This window comes from Phalacrocorax aristotelis, unplaced genomic scaffold (assembly GCF_949628215.1).
Source record: "Phalacrocorax aristotelis unplaced genomic scaffold, bGulAri2.1 scaffold_81, whole genome shotgun sequence".
NCBI classification, from domain to species: Eukaryota; Metazoa; Chordata; class Aves; order Suliformes; family Phalacrocoracidae; genus Phalacrocorax; species Phalacrocorax aristotelis.
The window spans coordinates 149,654-170,477 of record NW_027441212.1 but is presented as its reverse complement, the minus strand read 5'-3'; the positions used below and the strand labels follow the sequence as shown (position 1 = coordinate 170,477).

Here is a 20,824-nt window from a genome sequence, read left to right as displayed (position 1 = left end):
AGCCTGTGTTACAGCTTCTCCAGAAGGAGATCCATGGCAGCAAAACAGAAGTGCTACCAAGTGCAGTTTAAAACAGCCGCTCCTCTCAGCACACAGGAGTGTTTTCTTAATTTACAGCAACAGGAAAAGTTCTGTCTCTTCCACACACGGGAGTTCATAGAAGTCAGAGGGGGAGGACATCTCAGTCCAGCGGCAATTTCTTACGTTTTGCAAGGAGCCTTTGCAACATCAAACAGAACCAAAACGACCTCTCAAAGAGAACAACTCCGCTACAAACACCACCAAAATGCTTTGCAGAAATACACGTTCTTAGCACAGCACAGGTTTAACCAGCTTCCAGGGGCATGAACACGGGGACCACCCTACTGCGACGTTAGACAGTGTCACAGATTTTAAGATTAAGACGCAGTGACAGTGCTTCCTCCCCCGTAACTGCAGGCGCTGGCCAGTTCCGTTGCATTGCCACTCACACTTGTGCGCGTGGTTTCTCTTGTTCACTGCTCGGTCAGTCCAATTCATTCCATACTTACGCAGGAAGAGCTGGCATCGCGTATTTCCCACTGCTTGTCAGCACAGCACCCTTTGGGTTGGGATCTTTCACCTCCACCATGGAACTCCACGGAATTCCTGTGCTCTTTCTATCTCTGGGAACAGGCTCAGAAGTTTTGTCCTGCTAAGAAAAGAGGTGCAGACTTATCTCGTCTGAAGAACCACGTTTAAAATGACATTTCCATGAGTATTTGAAGCAGCAAAAGCCTCTCATCCTCTCATTTTACCCAGCATAAGTGTTGCTCAACTAAAATACTCCTTTGCCTCAGTGAATAGAGCCGGGATGTTCCAAAGGCTTGGGCAGGGTTTTGAACTCACTCGACATTCTTTGGCTTAGCTTCAGGTTCCCTAAGGGCGAAACACCCCTCAGCTCACCATCCACTCAGAGAAGGGGCACAAACCCGCTCCTCCTCCAAAGCGCAGTGCAGTGAGAGCTTAATTCCCTGCTCTGGATCCGTCCCTGGGGAAACTCCTATTCGCCACCTGGGTACGAAGGTTGGATTCATGCCTCACGCACACACCTTCAGTGAGTAACGTTCAATGGCATGAATACTCAGCCAGAGGCTTGGGCAATTAAAACACGCAACTATTCAATAGGTGGGGTCAGCAGCAACATCTTGGTTTTATACGAAATACTAAAAACCGTGAACCGTCATTAAAGGACTTGAAAACTGAAAAAATTTCCAGCAATATTGAAATATATAAAAATATGCAAGCAAGCTCTCAGAGGGCGATTGATGGACTTATTTAACATCTATGACCTGGAAAAAAGAGCGTTTCACGTTTATAACTCCAGGTGTCCCTTGAATCCTGAAGGGCTTTGCAACACTGCCTTAGAACCTCTCGATTTCAGTTTTACTGAAATAAACTCAGCAGTGTTTCTTGAGAGCTCAGGCTCAAGTGCAGCTTTACCACAAGGAAAAAGGGTAACTGTCCTCTTTCTCCTTTTCCAGCCTATTGAATTATATCATGCCCCCAGCCCCAGGTAAGCTTACGCTAGGAAAACATTATCAGAGAGACACGTGACTCACTGCTTATCGTCTCCTCAGTTGTTCAAAAGCGCAGAATCAAATCTCACAGTCGGCACGGAGGGACGGACCGCGGGGAGGGACGGACCCCGTGGAAGGAGGGACCGCGCGGAGGGAGGGACCGTGCGGAGGGACGGACCGTGTGGAAGGACGGACCGCCCCAGACCCGCGGCGGTAGGTATTACAACACTCTGGTGTCGCTCTCGTTTTGTCTCTCCCCCCTTTCTCCCTTTTTTCTCTCTTTCTCTGCTTTTCTCTCGCGTCTCCATCGCTGGCCAAATGAAGGGACTTGGCACTTGGATTCCGTTTTGAGTCTTAGTTCTGTTCCCGAGAATGTAGAAGGAACGTGGCCACGGCAACACGTTGGAGTCAGTCAGAAGTTAAGCCCAGCCGCCCCCAGCCTCCCAGAATTCCCTGAGGTCGGTTGGAAAGCAAGGGGGTTTAACCTCTGCCAAATTGTTCAGCCCGACAGTGGATCGTGACAGACTGGTAGGAGTGTTACCGAAAAACGCGGTAAAATCAGAAACAACTCTTTAACAGCAATTTAGTATTAAAGAGCAGGCATTCTTTATTCACAGCGCCGGATGCACGCGGGATCGCTGCTCCTAACGTGCGTACCTTACGCACCTTTCCCGTACAATTTATAGATCAAAAATTTACATATTCATAGATATTCATTATTGTCCTTTCTACCGATTGGTACAAACTTGCTCGTTCCATATGTAAATTACTGCGCAGACTCAGTTATCCTCTTTGTTGTTCTCTTTTGAGTAGGTGGTATTACTTGGGTCGGTGGTGGTCCGTGAGTCGGTGGTCGCGATCTCCCCCTGTCGGAATTACCTTTTACCTACTTGGCTCTTAACCTTGGCAGTCCTGGCCAGTTTTCTCAGTCCGCTACACGAAACCACATTTTGTCATCCTTTTCTGACAGAAGCACATTGTCTATTGTTTCGTTCACATTAATGATTACCGAGGGACTAAAATGCAGATCAAAGAATGCACTGATTGGTATACTCCATGTCCCCAGACTTAACGTCCAGTTGGATAAGGCTGTACAAGAAGTATAGCAACATCTATGGTTGGTTAATTCGATCGCTCTGGTTACAGGAGCAGCAACAAAGAGGCGGTTTTAGCAGTTTTTCTCCAGCAGGCATGCCCTGCTGCAAGGTCTGGCCTATCGGCCCAAGGACTGGACTAGAAGCAAATAAAGAGGAAGCCGTCAGCTGCTTCCGTTTGCAAGAAATACCAAGTCAACAATTGCTAAGTTCTTCCTGTTCATATCTCAGGGTCCTTTAGAGAGCTTGACATCTCCGCGTGATTCCCGCGAGGCTTCGGCTACCACGCGGGCTGTGCCCCACAGCCTCGCAGTTAAATTCCCCTTCCTGCGCTGCAGCTGCTTTGTGCAGTGGCCATAAGCTGCTCTGTTCCTCCTGCGTTTTGCTGGCGAGACGGCTGTACGAGGGCGATGCTGGCGGCACACACCGGCTACGGGGCTGCTCCAGTCCTCCTCTACACCCTTCCCTGTTCCCTCTTGCTCCTTCTAGCAAGAGGTTGTAAAAGTAGCAAGTCACTTGAGCAACTCTTCTCTAGCATGCAAGTCCTGTCAAACCAGTAACATGATACACCTTAAAGTCTCTGTTCCTTTATGGATTATAGAGCTGAGACAGAACACCAGCAACACCACCATCACCACCCCCAGCCACAGCAAAAAAGATGACATTTCTTTACAGCCAGCCACCAGATGAGCCGGTAACAGGAGTGTGTGCCACTGGGTCGCTGAGGCCAGCAGGGACTGGGGTCCATTTCTGAGCAACGCTGTCCTGTATAGAAACAAACCCGTTCCTGCTTTTCAAAAGCTTTCAATATTAGACATGAATGAACTGGTCAGTAAGATACCTAAAACAGAGGTTTTCAAAAAAGAGGATTTCAAAAACATTATTTTAGCAAATGGATTCATGAGCAGAGGGACCACAGAGACCTTTCACGCTTCTACAAAAGCAGGTCTTATATAAAGATCACAAGCAAAACGAGCTGAAATTAAAAATGCAAAAAAAAAAAGAAATAAGGGAAAGAAAATGGATTGGGGGGCAGTGAAGACAAAGTATTGTCTAATCCTTTTGTTATTTAGCTGTATAATTATTGATTGTGCTGACAGGTCGCTGACAGTTTTTGGGGGGTGTGCCTGGGTCTGCTGGTTGCTGCCAATTTTGGGGGAAACTTGAGGATTTGGGGGTGTTGCTGTGTCAGGTGCATGCTGCTAGGTCTGGTGGGAGCAGCCAGGTGTGGGGTGCGTCTGGATTTAGGGTTTGTTCCTGGACTGGGGCAATGCTACCAGGTCTAAGGGTTATTTTGGGTTTGGCGGCTGCCGCTGGGTTGACGGCAGCCTCTGTTCCAGTGGACACAAACCCTGTCCCTGCAGCAGCGCCAGCAGTGCGTCTCGTAAGGCGCTGGGCACTGCTGTGGTCACGCTGCGCTCTCTGGCTGGTTGTTTCAGCAGGTCGGCTGCACGGCTGGCCTCCCTTGAGAGGCGCTGGGGTGCCACCCTCAGGTGGATTTCACTTGCTGTGTTTGAGGTGAAACTGTGTCCCTCATGTTCAGAGTGCTTTCAGATAGCTTAGGAGAGCTCCAAAGGACATGGCTGTCTACGTGAGTGGTTTCTCCAGAGTGGGGGGCTGGGTGCTGCACAGCGTTTCTAAGCCGGGGGTGAGTATGGGTCAAAGAGTCCAGCGGCCTCTGGCCTCCTCCTGGCTCGCAGAAGCAGCAAGCTCCTTGGAGCTGTATTGCGCTTCTGTCCAATATACTGTTCGAAAGGAAGGTTCTGGGGCATGATGGAACTCGGGGAGCCACAGGGAAGAGGAGGTGGCACAGCGCACTGTCCTAGCCCTTCTGGCTTTCAATCCCCGTGGGCATTTGTGACCCTCAGGTTACCCCCCTCCCCCTGGGAACATCTGCTCCTTCTCTGAGTGGCAGCCTAGACTCGCTGAGTAGGCAAGCGTGGGGTGCTACCTAGGTGCAGCTTCTTGTCTGCTCCTTGCGCTCGTCTTCCTTTGACTGCGTAGCTGAAATAAACCCGTGCTTCACCGACTGAAGTTAAGTCTTCCCACAGTGTGTGAGGCGCTCTGGTTTCTCCACCCCCGTGTTTCTCTTGGGCCTGAAGTAGGAACCTGAGGAGCAGGGAAGGCTCCTGGGACAGTTCACTTTCCGGGCAGTGCTGAATCGCAGTCAGGCCTTGCAGCTGAAGGTACGGGGACAGAGAGGGAGGAGAACTGTAGGAGAGGAGGAGAAATGCGCTTGGCTGGGGAGAAGCTTCCCTGCCAAAGGGCTATAGGCAGCCCTGTCCTTGAGCGTGTGCCACGCTGGCCTTTCTTCTGCTTTAACTTCCGAACAGCGTGTGCCTGGAGAGCTGTTCTTTTTCTCTTTCCTTTTGGGTTTAAGCTTCAGTGCCTACAACCACCGCAGCTGAAGCTAAAACCACCTTGAGTGTCTGGACTGCAAGTGGCTACAAGTGGCCACATCCCGTAGAACGCACTACTCCTGGCCTGCTGGTGAAAGACTCGAAATCCTGGCCTTTCTGAGGCCTCTGTTGCTGCTGGTAGCGAGCAGTGACAGGGAGGCCATTCTGCTTCAGTGCCTTTCTAGAGAAGGCAATGAGACATTATACTAACAGCACTGGGTCTTGTGACTGTGGAAGCAGGCTAGAAGACCTTGCCAAACTGTTTGCTGAAGCTTCTGGGAGCTGCTTCTTCCTTTACTCTTCTTGCAGCCAAATGAGGTAGAACAGGATCACACTGTCTTGACCACGAGAGGTGCAAGGACCTCGCAGGGCAGCCGGAAGGAAGGTGTTGACCGAGGCCGTCACCGCGGCACTGCTCTGTCGGTAGTCAAATGCTAGAGAGGAAAAGGCAGCTCCGAAGAGGGGGGACGGTTCTGGGCCGGTGGGTTATGGGTAGCCGTAGTCGTTGGCTATGTCCATGCTGGCCTCCCTCTGCACACAAACGTGCAGCTGCCCAGTGACACCTGCAGGGCCGCCCGCTCCCGCTCCTCCTGGGCCAGCGCCTTCACACGCTCCCGCTGGGGCCGCTGCTCGGGTGTGATGGGCACCGACTGCTCCTGCTCCTCCAGCGGGGTGGGCGCAGCCGTGAGCCCCCCCAGGGCCCGAAGGACAGCGGGGAGTTGTTGGGAGGTTGTGGCGGCATGTGCAGCTGCTGCGGCAGCCCCTCCCGTGGGGTTTGGCCTCTGTGGGCGACAAGCACAGCCCGCTCGGCTGCTGGGGTTTGGCGGCAGACCTGGTGCGTGCCTTGCTGCTCGATGGTGCCGCCGGTGCCGTGTCCTTCTTGCCGTCAGCGGGGGCTTGAGGCATCCAGTGCTGCGCTGGGTCTCAGGGCTGCCATCAAGGAATTGGGTTCCGGGTTGGGTGGTTGGGGCATCAGCCCCACCACCTTCACTGTGTGCCCCAGGAGGTGGAAACTGTGGCTGGAGTTGAGCAAGGGCACCCTCAGGACGATGCGGAGCGTCCTCAGCGCCGGGTGGGGATGCTGCTCCTGGGGACTCTGGTTCCAGGCTGCGGTGGGGATGCCGGCAGCAGCGCAGGGTCAAGGCGGTGGGATCAGAGGTGGCACCCAGTGGGCCTAGGACTGGCACCATCAGGGCGGGCAGAGGGGACTCCCGTGTCTCACTGGAGCGGTGAGCGCGTCTGCCCTGCCTTGCCCCTGCGCCCACTGCTCCGCGGCTTCATCCCGGGCTGGGGCCTCCTGGGGCCTCCCTGGGGTGCTGCAGGGGCGTGCGGCCCAGTGCTGCCGGGAGCTGCGGGGCCCGGCTGGGCCCTGACACCGGCTGTGCTGGCACCTGGCAATGCTGTGTGTTCCCTGGAACGTATCGCAGCCCCCGGGCAGCGGGGGGCCGTAGCTTCCAGCATGGGTCTGTGGGACTGGAGCAGTTGAGGGTCACAAGGCTGGGGTGGGGCGTGGGGTGGGAGTCCCAGAGCAGCAGTTCAAGGCCTCCATGCTGTGGTGTCTGGGTGGGCCGCTGCATTAAACCTTTCTTCTCCGCCCCATGAAGAGCCTTTGCCTTCTGGCTTCCTCTTGGGTCCTACGTCGCTTGGCAGGCACGTTGGTGGTATTGGATGCTCTGCGCTTGCTGCTTCCCACCCGCAGCCCGCTGCCACCTGCACTGCCCTGTCGCCGTCCAGCTTTCCCTTGGCCTGCTTGCCGCCCGCTTCTCCCCATTGGGGCCCCTCTTGGCAGGACACAATGCCCGGCGGCAGCAGCAGGTGGGTCAGACCCATCCAAGGCTGCCTCCGCAGCGCCGTCTCCGCCAGCTTGTGCAGACGGAACAGCCCATAAGTTGAATACCGGCGATCCTTTGGCCTCCTTGCAAAATGCACCCCAGTGACAACAGGGAGCTTTACATCAACAGCAACGTGTCACAGGACAGGAACACAGAGGAGTGAGCATCACAAGGTATCCTTTTCTTTATACATTGTTTTTTCCCCACAGAGGTGGGCAAAAATGACCCAACCCCTGAGCCCCAAGGTTTCCTCCTCTCCCATATCAAGCATTTGCTCTGTGGCTTTGTGCCTTAAAAGAGGGGCTTGTACCCTGAAAGTGATGGTTTGGAACTGAAAACTGAGGCTTTGAGGGTGAAAAGAGGGATTTGAGCCCTGGAAGTGAGGATTTGGGTGTTAAGAATGAGGCTTTGAGCTTTAAAACAAGGGTTTGGACCCTGAAAGTGAGGTTTGCAGTCCTAACTATAAGGCTTTGAGACTAAAAGAGGGGTTTGGGTGCTATAAAGAGAGTCTTTGGGACCTTAAAATGAGGCTTTGAGCATTAAAAGAAGGGTTTGAATAATCAAAGGGAGGGTTTGGAATTTAAAAATGAGATTTAGTCCATGAAAATGAGGAGTTTGGACCCTAACAGTGAGACTTTGGGACCTCTGAATGAGGCTTTGTGCCTTAAAAGTGGGGTTTGCACCTTGAAAGTGAAGGTTTGGAACATAAAACTGAGAGCTAAAAGAGGGATTTGAACCCTGAAAGTGCAGCTTTGGCTGCTAAAAATAAGGCTTTGAGCTTAAAAAGCGGGATTTGGACCCTGAAAGTGAGGTTTGCGGTCCTAACTATAAGGCTTTGCTGTTACAGGTGAAGTTTTTGGTGCTTTAAAGGGGGGGTTTGGGACCTAAAATGAGGGTTTGTCCCTTAAAAGTAGGGGTTTTGACCCTAAAAGTGAAGGTTTGGAATTTAAAAATGAGGCTTTGAACCTTAAGGGAGGGGTTTGTACCCTGAAAGTGAAGGTTTGGAACCTAAAACTGAGGCTTTTAGCCTAAAAAGAGGGGTTTGAACCCTGAAACTCACAGTTTGGAGCAAAAAATGTGAGTGTTTGGGACGTAAAAAGGAGGCAATGAGTATTAAAATAGGGGTTTGGACACTGAACGTGAGTCTTTGGGTGTTACAAATGAGGCTTTGACTGTTAAATGAGGGCTTTGGTTCCTAGAAGTGAGGGTTTGGGTGTTAACAATGAGGCTTTGAGCCATAATAAAGGGGTTTGGACCCTGAAAGGGAGGGTTTGGGACGTAAAAATGATGCTTTGAGCCTTAAACGACAGATTTAGACCCTAACCGTGAGGCTTTGCAACATACAAATGAGGCTTTGACAGTAAAAAAGACAGGTTTGGACCCTGACAGTGAGGGTTTGGAACTGAAAACTGAGGCTTTGAGAGTTAAAAGAGGGATTTGAACCCTGAAAGTGAGGATTTGAGTGTTAAGAATGAGGCTTTGAGCCTTAAAACAGGGGTTTGGACTCTGAAACTCACGGTTTGGAACGAAAAAATGACTGTTTGAGCATTAGAAGACCAGATTTGATGCTAGAAGTGAGGGTTTGGGACCTAAAAATGAGGGTTTGTCCCTTAAAAGTAGGTGTTTGGACCCTAAAACTGAAGATCTGGAATTTAAAACTGAGGCTTTGTTCCTTAACAGAGGGGTTTGGACCCTGAAAGTGGGGGTTTCGTACCTGAAGATGAGGCTTTTAGCCTTAAACGAGGGATTTGGAGTCTAAAACGTGAGGCTTTGGAAAGAAAAAATGATGGTTTGTGCCTTAAAGGACCAGAGTTGATGCTAAAAGTGAGGGTTTGGGACCGAAAGAGGAGGCACTGAGCATTAAAAGAGGGGTTTCGATGATGAAAGTGTGGCTTTGGGTGTTAAAACTGAGGCTTTGAGTGTAAAAATGGGGCTTTGGACCCTGAAAGTGAGGGTTTGGCTCTTACAAATGAGGCTTTGAGCTTTAAAACAGGGGTTTAAACCCTAAAAGTGAGGTTTGCGGTCCTAACTATAAAGGTTTGAGGTTAAAAGAGGGGTCTGGGTGCTATAAAGTGAGTGTTTGGGACCTGAAAATGAGGCTTTGAGCATTAAAAGAAGGGTTTGGATAATGAAAGGGAGAGTTTGGTATTTAAAAATGAGGGTTACTCCATGAAATGGAGGGGTTTGGATCCCCAAAGTGAGGGTTTGGGATCTAAAACTGAGGCTTTGAGCCTAAAAGACAGGATTGGACCCTAACAGTGAAGGTTTGGGACCCCTGAATGAACCTTGTGTTTTAAAAGTGGGGTTTGGACCCTGAAAGTGAAGGTTTGGAACTGAAAACTGAGGCTTTGAGAGTCAAGAGAGTGATTTGAGCCCTGAGAGTGAGGGTTTGGCTGTTAAAAATGATGGTTTGTCCCTAAAAAGGAGGGGTTTGGACCCTGAAAGTGTGGTTTTGGGTGTTAAAAATGAGGCTTTGAGCCTTAAAAGAGGGGTTGCGACCTTGAAAGTGAGGGTTTGGGACTGAAAGCTGAGGCTTTGAGTGTTGAAAGACAGGCTTGGGACATAAAACCCTCCCTTTTAGCATCGAATCCAGCATATTAATGCTCAAACCTTCATTTTTTAGTTCCAAACCGTGCATTTTAGAGTCCAAAGCCCTTGTTTAAGGCTCAAAGCCTCATTTTTATGTGCCACACCCTCATTTTCAGGGTCCAAACCCCTCTAGTAAGGAATAAAGCCTCATTTTTAGGTGCCAAACCCTCACTTTTCAGGTCCAAACCTGTCTTTTTTAGGGTCAAACCCTCATTCTTAGGTCCCAAGCCCTCACTTTTAGGGTTCAAACCCCAGTTTTAAAGCTCAAAGCCTCAGTTTTACCACCCAAAGCCTCACTTGCAGGGTCCAAACCCCTGTTTTAAAGCTCACAGCCTCAGTTTTACCACCCAAGGCCTCATTTTTAGGGTCGAAACCCCTCTTTTAATGCTCAGTGCCTACTTTTAAAGCCCCAAACCCTCACTTTTAGCATCCAAACCCTCACTTTCAGGTGCCAAAACCTCATTTTTAATGATCAAAACCCTCCTTTCACCTGCAAAGCCTCAGTTTTAGGTCCCAAACCCACACTTTTAGGGTCCAAACCTGTCTTTTAGGTTCAAAGCCTCAGCTTTAGGTCTCACAGCCTCACCTTCAGGGTCCAAACCCCTCTTTTAATGCTCAGTACCTCCTTTTTAGGCCCCAAACCGTGCCCTTTTAGCATCAAATCCAGTCTCTTAATGCTCAAACCATCATTTTCTCATTACAAACCATGCGTTTTAGAGTCCAAAGCCCTTGTTTAAGCTCAAAGCCTCATTTTTAACAGCCAAACCCTCACTTTCACAGTCCAAACCTGTCTTTTAAGTTCAAAGCCTCAGTTTTAGGTCCCAAACCCTCACTTTCAGGTGCAGAACCCCTCTTCTAATGCTGAAATCCTTATTTTAAGTCCCAAACCCTCATTTTTGGTGTTCCAAACCCGTTTTAAGGCTAAAAGCTTCCCCTTTTAGGTGCCAAACCCTCACTTTCAGGGTCCAAACCCCTCTATTAAAGAATAAAACCTCATTTTTAGGTGCCAAAGACTCACTTTAAAGCACCCAAACCCCTTTTTTAACAGGAAAGCATCATTTTTAACACCCAAACCCTCACGTTCAGCTTCTAAACCCCTCTTCCTCTTCCTCCCCAGCACGCTGGGCACGCGACGTCCTGAAAGCGCGGCACGGTGTGGGCCAGCTGCAGGGGCCCTGCTTTTATAGGTCCCGAGCAACAGCGAGGTGGCTCTTGGCAGCAGGAGCCCATTGTGGTGTTGATTGTGCCTGTGGGCGACGCGTGTGGCCAAATATGGGGGGTTTGGGCGCGGGGGGGCGGTGGCCTCAGAGATGGCCAGATGTGGGAGAAGGAGGAGGGTGGTGGGGCTGAGGGCTGAGTAATACCCATGTGTCGTAGGGTAGAGCATTTGACCAAGTGCTGTATTTGGAAAGACAGTATTTCAGTCAATGCTTGCTTAGCAAATGGTGGTCTCAGAGGTTCCACACAATCCTGCTGGAGTTTCTGTAGGTCTCAAAGTAGTTTGCTGACTCTGTAGGGATTTGTGATCCTAAACGCCTTGCCCACGTGCATGCCATGTCCGCCGGGTTGTTTTGCTGTTGGCTGCACTTGGTGAAGGCAGGGAGGCATATTTCACCCTTTAGTCCCTGAGGAGGTGAGAGGAGGAGCTGGCAGGAGCTGACGTGGTTTGAGAGAAGAGTGTGACTCAGTAAGAAGTTCTCATGGCTACTCCTGAGGGATGGGCTTTCACTCTAGCGGTGTGTGCCTATAGATAATGCCTCGCAAGAGAGCTTTGGCTGCTGGAAGGCCGTGACTCCTCTAACTTCATCAGTTCTGTGATCAAGTCATGGAACAAAGCGCTTTGCATGCCTATGTATGGCATTATTTCAGATCTCCCTTTCTAGCTAAATACGTAGGTTTGTGAAGAAACCGGGATGGTGCAGGGAATTCTGCAAAACACATTTAGAACCAATATTGTGAGGGAAATGCTCAGTTTTGAAAATGTGCAAAGCTTTTACGGCCAAACTTACCCGTTACGGTTTGACACTCAGTTCTCTTGCGTGTCAGCTGTAGTTTCTCTTTGCCATCAGATTAAGCGCCTGGGAGAGATACAGTACAATATGCAGGTTCTAGTAGACATAGACATTCTTTCCTACTGAGGTGTAATGTCTGCTTTTCTCTCAGAATGACCCTTCTCTCTCCTGTGATTTTTTCCGCAGCGTTTGGCATCCTGTGTTGAAAAGTACAGTTTAGATCTGACGGGCGGAGCCTTTCCCTTGCGAGGGCAGGGCAGCAAGGCCAAACTACTCAGCTGTCAGGCTATAGAAACCTTTCCCAACCGCGCAGCCAGAGAAGGCAGCGTTGATGAAGGTTTGTTCCTGATGTCCCTGTTTGGTTTTTCTAAACTAAATGGTTTTGGCATCCAAGCAATGAATGCTGTTCCATACCCACAGCCTGAAAGTCTTAAGTCTCTGTATAAACTAACTTCTTGGGCTTATTTCAAAGGAAAAACTGGGTGCTGAAATTCTGTGGGACTTGTTAAAATAAACCCTATTTTTCCCTTCAATGCTTGCTGACATGCTGTAGCGATGTATGGTGGGGTCACCTCTATAACGCCTGTCAGTCATTTTATTCCTCCAGCTCTCGTCTTTGAACAGTAAGATCATCCCCTCCATTGCTTAGGAATGTTCCCTCAACTTTCTTTTTTCCCCTCTTCCAACCTATGCCTGCACCTGCATCCAGCTGGCGGCCGGTCAGGAGTGCTGTTTCCCCGGGCTCGGTCCTGGGGCCAGATCTGTTTGATGCCTTCCCCAACCACCTGGATGAGCCGGCAGTGTGCCCGCGTGGCCAGGAAGGCCACCAGCATCCTGGCTTGTATGAGAGATAGTGTGGCCAGCAGGAGTAGGGCAGTGATCGTCCCCCTCTACTCGGCAGTGGTGAGGCTGCACCTCGAATCCTGTGTTCAGTTTTGGGCCCCTCACTACGAGAAAGATACTGAGGTGCTGAGTGTGTCCAAAGAAGGGCAGCGAAGCTGGTGAAGGGTCTAGAGCACAAGGTTTAGTTGGGATCTTAGGAAAAATTTCTTCACAGAAAGGGTTGCGAAGCAGTGGAACAGGCTGCCCAGGGAAGTGGTGGCGTCACCATCCCTGGAGGGAGTTAAAAGACGTGCAGACGTGGCGCTTTGGGACAGGGTTTAGTGGTGGACTTGGCAGTATGAGGTTTACAGTTGGGCTCGATGATCTTAAGGGCCTTTTCCAACCTAAATGATTCTACGAGTCTATGATCTGCCTGTGCACTTTGCCCTCTCTGTGTCTAATAGGTTCCTACACCTACAAGCTCTTAAAGCAATAGCTTCTGGCTTCCCTCGTCCGGACCGACAGTTAAAACTCCTCTGGTGTCTTTCATTACCTTGCAATAATGAGATGTGCATCTCTGGGTTTGCACATCCAGTGATGCTCTGAGCACATCTCTGAGCCGGCTGCAGTGATAACTTCCACAGCCTTTTGTTTGGGTGTGTGAATGCCCTTCCCTCTCTTCTTACTGGCCTTAACTTATGTCTGCTTGTTACAAAGACGACACTGGCATGACTTTCTAGGCTATTTGTGTTTATTAGCTTTGACTTAGTCCTGAAGAGGCAGCTTCCACCTCTTTTGGGGTGCCACCCTCTAACAACAGCGTGTCAAAATCTAATGAAAACTCCTTTGGATTTTCTCCACTTGTGTCACGATTCTGAGGAGAGGGCCTTCTAAAACCTTGTCAAAAACAACCAACAGGCTCACCTGCCAAAAAACCCAAACCAAAACCAACAAAAAAGGCCCTTTCGGTCCCCTTTTCATGAAGTCTGAGGCATGGAAAAATGCTTGTCATTTTTCTGATGGCTCCTCATTAGCTTTTATCCAGAAACTATTCAAGTTGTAGGCCCACATGAGCTTCTGTTGGATGTGGGTTGAGGTTAGAAATGCAGCTGGCTTCTGATTTATGAAACTAATTGACATCTTCAAAGGCAGTTTCAGCGGCTCACACAAGTGAAAGGGCACAGAAGCTCACGATGACACACAGTAAAGCGTGGGAGGCTCCCTGAGCAGCCCTGATGAACTCAGCAGAGAACAGAGACCCATTTTGCCAAATGACCTGTCTCCTGGTTCCCTGCTCTGTCAGGGTAAAGGATGCACCCCCCACTTTGCTCACATCTGGAGAATGCCTTCTCCCCAGAGGCGACAGACCATGCCACTTCTTGAGAGAACCCGAGTGTAACATGGTCAATGTTTGATGTTAAACTCTTTGTTCCAATCTCCTGTTTGTTGGGGTTGGGTTTTGGTGTTTGTTTTGTGTGATAATTGTGTTCTTTCATTCTGACTGTGCTGGAAAGGAGCTATTCGTAACACTCGTAATCGAGTCGAATCTGGAAATTAATCATGCCAGCTGAGTGATCAAGTGTATATGACAAGAATTTGTATGCTTTCTAAAAGCAGCAATGTATGTTTTCCTAGGGTGGTGGGTTGGTTTTTGGTTTTTGGTTTTTTCTAACCATCTTGATGCACTCTTACTGTATGGGAAACTTGATTACCTGACAATTGTGTATTGGATTTGTCTTAGGACGGATACAGGTTGAACTCGCAAAGGGGGGCAGCATGACTGAAACCTATCACAGAGGTGATGCTATGGTGTACATTGTTAAAATTCTTCTTAGTCAAGTGTTGCGTTTCATGAGTGACGTAACAGAATGAATCCAAAATAGAAAGTGATGTTTTGAAAATGTCAGATAGATTGTATTTTCTCCCACTAAGAAACAATGTCTTGTCTTTTCCAGTCATATCTCCTGGCACCAGTGTCTCAGTCTTCAGCTGGCAAGTGAATACACGCGGCCAGGGAAAACCATCTACTTATTTGGGTGTATTTGACTTTGACTGCTGGTATCAGGCTCAAAAGCCAGGCTCGCTAAGGTAGGTTTTTATGAAGCTGGTTTCAGTATCCCTCCCCATAATTCATTGGAAAGTCGGCGTTTAGCTTCTGCGCTTGTTTTCTTTCAGGCCAGAAGAATCCCTTCAGGACTGCCCCTATTTTGCACTGTGGTCACTGGACGCTGTAACAAGCACGACTGCTCCAAACCTCCTTCTGGATGTTGTGGTGCAGGAGCGCAGCCTAAGCTGGAGAGTTCCTCCTTCTTATCCACAACCTGAGCTGTGTTTTCACCCAAGCACCTATAATTTTGGTAGGTATTACACGGCTTTGAATAGTGATAAGCTTAAACGAGCTCAAATGCCATTTATTGGTTCTCCTGTTCACTGTTTGTCACGAAAAAACCCAACCAAACCGAAACACCCCAACCCCCCACCCACCCAACTCTGGTGACGTTGTACTGACCAAGTGTGTGCTGTTGTGACACCTGCCTGACAGGCGGCTGGGTCTGGCGGTTGGGTGCTTCTGTAACGCAGCCCGTGAGGTGGTGCTGGTGACCAAATGAAATGACTCTGGGCTGAAGCTCAAAGCGCAGCACCTCGATAGCCCCGGAGGGAAAATCTCTACACTCAGCCATTATTTTTCTAAAAAAGGCTGTAAGTGATGTGATGAGGAGAACGGGTACTCAGTTGTACCTTTCCAGAGGTTGCTGTGACAAAAATGTAAACTGGTGCTACCATCACGGTGAGAGTATGGAATGTTGTCCAACGTTCATTGTCTCTGCAGATGGCACGTGCCTGCTGAGCTCTGGAGTTGTTCATATGACGTGCAGCGGCTTCCAGAAGGAGGTGATCTTTTACTGTATCTTTATGGAGAATGTCAAGAGATGGACCTTTCCTAAGCTTTCCATGGCGCTGCTTTCGGTGTCAGGGACCATTTAATGCTCCTCCTGCCTATCCACACGTGTAACTGCAATTGTACCCTACCAGTTTTATCAAATGTAATGTTTGAGGTCCCCTCTTGGGAGTGTAAACCCACCGTTGTCTCCTGTTGAAGCACGATCAGGGCCTGAATGTCTAGAAAGGAAGAGAGCGCTGCTCTAGGAGCAGGAAGAGAAAGTCGGGGAAAGCTGTTCCTTCTCTCTCATCAATGAGTGCAACTGCCTGCGTGGTCCTGAGTTCGGGTTTTGATCCCTGATTACCTTGGAAAAGAGGACAGAACGGAGAAAAGGAAGCATCGTTCCCTCAGAACAACCTTCTACCCCGTCAGTCTCTCAAAGCATTAGGTTCCGTGCATAACCTGACGATGGGGGTGTCTCACTCGGATGCGAGTGTCTGCGAACATCCGCTTGCGGGACTATACCTGACCGTTTGCTTCCAAGGCAGTGAGCTGCAGCAAACAATTGCTGTTGGCAGCTCTACCCGATGACTTCCCTGTATTTTCCCTTCATCGGTCGGCTTTGCTGCAGCCTCTCAAAGCAGATCTTCACCTCTGTAGCCTTTGCCTTGTGCTACAGGTGCCCAATTGACTCCTCTGGGACTGCCCTCTTGTTGCTGCAACACCTCAGTCACCTTTAGCTCGTGACACCCACCACCTTCTCTCTGCTTTATCCCACCGCAGTGACTTCACCCCCCTCCTTCAGAGGTTTCCCATTTGCAGGGCACCAACCTTTCTCTCTCCTCTGAAGGATTTCCATGAGAGATGCAGCCTTTGTGATGAAGAACCCATCTTCACCCAGGCAGGCTCCAAGCGAAATGCTGAGCGAGCGAGTCATCAGGCAGAGGAGCACTTAGTAGGAAGGGGAGAGCAGGCTTTCCCTGCCCTCATCTTCCTCTCTACTGGATTCCTCACCAGATCTGTGGGGGTGCGCTGGGGCAAAGAGCACTTGTGCACAGTGTGGTAGCTAACATGAACGTCTTGGCAGGTTGGCCTGGCCCATAGGCTGTCTCTTTTGCAAGCCTGATGTAGGCTCTTCCATTCAGATTGGGTGATCTGATGTCAGCTCCACATTGGAAGTAATTGGGAAATGCAGAAATTTGTCACACCCTTTGCTGAATTGAGACTAGATCATTCAGAGGCTTGTTAGGCATTTGAGCAGGAATTGCTTGTGAATGTGAGTAAGACAAATCTCAGAATTAGGGATAAGAAGCTTGGTTTGGGGGTTTGTTTGCCACCGTAAGTTGTACTCGGTGTGTTTCCTTGTCTGAGACTGGTTTTCAGAAAAAGATGGAAATCTGATGTGTGTATTCGAATGTGTAGAAATGGCTTTGAATGTGATGATTTTATTTAGAAGGGAAAGATACTTCTGAATGTGCTTAAAAAGCCAAAGAAACAAGCAAACAAAAAGCAAAAGCCCTAAAAAGGAAAATTTGCTGAGGGCTCAGTCTTGGGCCCCTCGGGACAAGAAGGACATAGAGTTGCCGGCGCGTGTCCAAAGAAGGGCACCAAAGCTGGGGAAGGGTCTGGAGAACAGGTCTCATGAGGAGAGGTTGAGGGACCTGGGGTTGTTTGGCCTGGAGGAGAGGAGGCTGAGGGGAGACCTTATCGCTCTCTGCAACTGCCTGACAGGAGGCTGTTGTGAGGTGGGGCTTGGTCTCTTCTCCCAGGTCACTAGCGATAGAACGAGAGGAAACGGCTTCAAGCTGCATCAGGGGAGGTTTAGGTTGGATATTAGGGAAAATGCCTTCACTGCAAGGGTGGTCAGGCGTTGGAAGAGGCTGCCCAGAGAGGTGGGGGACTCACCATCCCTGGAGGTATTGAAAAGACATGTAGACGTGGCACTTGAGGGCACGATTTAGGAGACATGGTAGTGTTGGGTTGACAGTTGCACTCAATGATCCTAGAGGGCTTTTCCAACCTTAAGGATTCTATGATTCTATGTTTCTATGATCATTTCACCTGGAAGAAGTATCAGAACACCAGCTGCACTAAGCTACTCCTTAACAGTGCACGTCTGTGCCTGCCTGTGCTTTGCCCTTTTGAAGGATTGCCATGGCATTAGAACACAGTGTTTGAAGCGCCTAAAACTGAAACCTATTAGAACATCAATGTTTCACTTCTTTTCTGTCGTTTTGGGAAATGACAACTTAATGTTTGGGGTGTCGTAACTCCTTCATGTCTTCATAGCCTGGAAAGCTGCTTGATCTTGGCTTCACTGCTTCCATGCAAACGTTGCAGAGTTCTGTTTGGTCTGTCCCCTTCGCGCATTCCTGATGGCAAACTTCTCTGCACCCCATGTGCCATGGGTATAAGCAGGGCACGTTGCTGGGAATAGTTAATTGGAACGCAGTAAATTGAGAGGATAATGCAGAGGCATGCAAATAAAGATTAGAATTAGCCTTTGGGAAGTTCATGTGTCAGGGGAAAAATTCCATGTGCTCCTCAAAGCAACAAGCAGCCCAGCCTGTGATGCCTGAGTGAGTGTAGAGTTAGAAACAAGCACTTACTGTTGTGGTTTGGATGTTGAAAGCAGGTAGGATTCTCCTTTGATTTCGCCTGTTACTTTTAGGAGGAGCAGTTAGAGGCGGTCTTGTCAGCTGCTGCCCAGACAGGTTCTGTAGGGCTTCTGACTGGCTGCATTAAGCTTTGGACATCTAAAGGTAAGACTTGTTATGTTTTTTTTATGTTGCATGGTTTCTTCGTTTGGAATTCTTGATTCATTTCTTTTTTGTTCTCTCTTTTTAAAGAGCAGCCAAGTTCTGCTGCTAATTTAGAGTTGGCCCTTGACTGGACGTGGAGCAGAGTGATCTATACAAAAGGCGCATTTGAGCAAATCTGTGAGTACTAGTGCAGCCATGCTGCAAACCTAGAATCAGTCTTTCCAGTTGAGCTTATTCAGTGATCTGCTGGTAGATGGTCTTGCCCGCAGATCTGGAAGTGCACTTTGAAACTCTGAAATGGCTCTGTAGGCTAACGATTTCATACTTGTTCTTGAAAAGGTGTTGCGCTGTTTGACGGCTCCTGCAACTCCGTTGACCCGGAGAGGTTACAGGCTCTGCAGCACCGCCAGTTGCTTTTGAGCAACCTTAGCACAGTCTTAAACTGTTTTCTAACAGAGGCACAAGAGCTCGCTGGAAAAGGTTTGTCACAGTATTTCTAACTCTCTGGTGTGTCTTATGAAGATTTGGAACGATGCTGGGGCTGTAATTGTGGAAAGAGGAGCTGTTGTTGGTTTTGCTGATTGGCAGAAAGTCAAATGTAGCGGGGAGAAGGGGCTTAAATGGGAGGGGTTGGGGCTGCCACTTAACGCGCGTTGAGTTCAGGGCACGAGTTTGTTGGGGAGCTCGTGCGAGTGGGTGGGGAGGCTGCGTTCAGCAAGGAGCTGTGCAAGCACCCGGCTTGAAATTACAGCAACGGGCTGTGGCACTGTGACAAATACTCCCTTTGATTGTCAGCTAGCAGTGCGTAATTGCATGCAAATATTGGATTGGAAATTACTAAAATCAGAGAGGAAGCCTAAATGAGTAACATGTGAAGTGAGTTGCATGAGTTTCTGTAGCTGTTTCTATTAGAACTTGTTCCTGGCATATTGAGGAGAAAAGAGAAAATCCCTTTGCTAGAGTAAACCTCTCTGCTACGTGAAGAACAGGTGCCTTATCCATGAGTGGATTTAGTAGTTCCGACTTCACTTTTTTTTATTAAACCTTTAGTGAATCTTCTTCTTTGTAGGGGTTGCTTGTGATTGTGGGCTTTTACTTCAGTTAAGGAAGTGATACGGAGTGAAAAATGCACAGGCAAAGATTCCTACCGTGTTATTTTTCTACTTTCTCTTTAGTGCAATGAGGGGAGTTTTATAAAAAACAAAAGAAATTGCACACCAACAGTCCTCTTAAGCTTCGTTTCATGTTTTGCAGACTTGACAAACAAGCTGGCGGTGACCAGCCTCGCAGCTTTGTATGCACGAGTGGTCCTCTGGTTCTGTGGGTCCCGTCTCCTGCCAGAGGGCTCAGGTAAGCCTAAACTGTCACGCATCTGTAGCAGTCAGTGCTTCCTATGAACACGTGCTTCCCCGTGGTTTTGTCAAGGCTTCATCAATACCAAGTCGTGCCGGTTCAGTGACAGCAGATGCTGAAGTTCTGCTGCTGAAATTGAGATTTCACTGTTTTTTCAACTCCGTCGTGTAGAATGATGGAAGCAGTTTCTTTCCGGGGTGTTTCTCAGAAACAGCACTAAGCCTCTGAGTGAAGGAGTTGCTCGTGCCCACAGCTTGAAATCCTTGGGATTGTAAACAAGTAACTCCTAAAGCACCAACACGGGAATGCTTGATTTTACAGTAAAAGCCTGACGTGCGTGTTTTGAACTTTTTACGGATTGTTTGAGGAAAAAATACACCTTGGAAATAGTTCATCATTTGGATGGGTTATAAACCCTATTGTCAGCCTTAACTGTCTTACGCATGTTCACATGACATGTTTAAAAACCCATTCCCTTTGAGAACTGGGGTTTTTTTTTTAGAGTGAACTTCAGCTGACACTACATGTTCTGGATGCTACATCACCTGTAAGCTTGAAATGGCACTTAGGACAAGGAGGAATTGACTCCTGTGTCGTAGGTCTCTTTTAGCAAAGGCAGAAGGAGGATGGGCTTCTTTCAAAGTCGGAGGCTGGCCTGTGCTTTTGATGCTCAGCTTGTGTGTTCTTCTGTCTTTTTAGTCAAAAACTGTAGGTTGAAAATGTGATATGACTTCTTTAACTTACTTCTTATTTATTGCCTGTAGGTGATGAGATGCGTTTCTCTAGACCTTTCTACAATTATCCTCTGATTCGGAGCTACTACGCTGGTCATCGACAGAAACTGGAGCGTTTATCAAGGTAGGACGTGCAGGAAAGCTCTAGAGCAGTTCCGCTGCAAATTCAGAAGCGGCAGCAAGTGGCTGCCAGCGAGCGCACGGCGATGGAGAGGAGCCGGGAGGAGGCTGTGCCCATGCAGCGTGCTGCGAGCAAAGCCACGAGCATCCTCCGCCGTGGCTCAGGAGAGACGGGATTTTGGCGTGGGTGATGCCAGCGCTGCCCTCGGCCACCCAGCAGGGACGAGGGGTGGGCAGGAGCTGCCAGTGCCGGCAGCGTGGCGTGAAAAGCAACGGCCCCTTGCCTCGCAGGGCAGCCCCTTGTTCCAGGGATCCACCCGCCAGGGATTGAAGGAAGGAAACCAGATTGCTGCTTACGGCTTTGCTTTGAGCGTGTTTTGGATTTGAAGAGCGCGTTTAATAAAGGGTATCTTATGTCAACAAAGTGTCCGGAGTCGTTCTGTGGTTACAAGGCGAGGGCAGTCGGGGTCTTGGGGGCTCGGTGGGTGGAAACCCTTTCTGGCTGGGAGCATCCACCCACCCGTCCCCCTGCACCTCCCCAAAACCAGCCCAGCTGCTTCAAGTCTCCTAAACACTTCCCAATGTCCCTTTCAACCCGCATTACCGACCCATCCTAAATCCTGCCTCCTCCGAGCCCTGCCAGGATGGAGAAGGTGCAAATGCAAACGAAACCTCTGCAGGGAGAGCC

The 20,824-nt window shown here is 49.3% G+C and overlaps 1 long non-coding RNA gene across 3 annotated transcripts in view; it reads left to right on the top strand.

Annotated features, from left to right (window-relative positions):
- The window catches only part of LOC142051110 (uncharacterized), a 166,825-nt gene that overhangs the window by 119,127 nt on the left and 26,874 nt on the right, over nucleotides 1-20,824 (top strand). For 2 of the 3 annotated variants that reach the window (XR_012658301.1, XR_012658299.1), the window contains exon 3: nucleotides 6,904-7,036. This is a non-coding gene — a long non-coding RNA (uncharacterized LOC142051110). Of the gene's footprint in view, nucleotides 1-6,903; nucleotides 7,037-11,650; nucleotides 11,681-20,824 lie in introns of those variants that run through there. The other variant, XR_012658300.1, reaches the window with a different exon arrangement.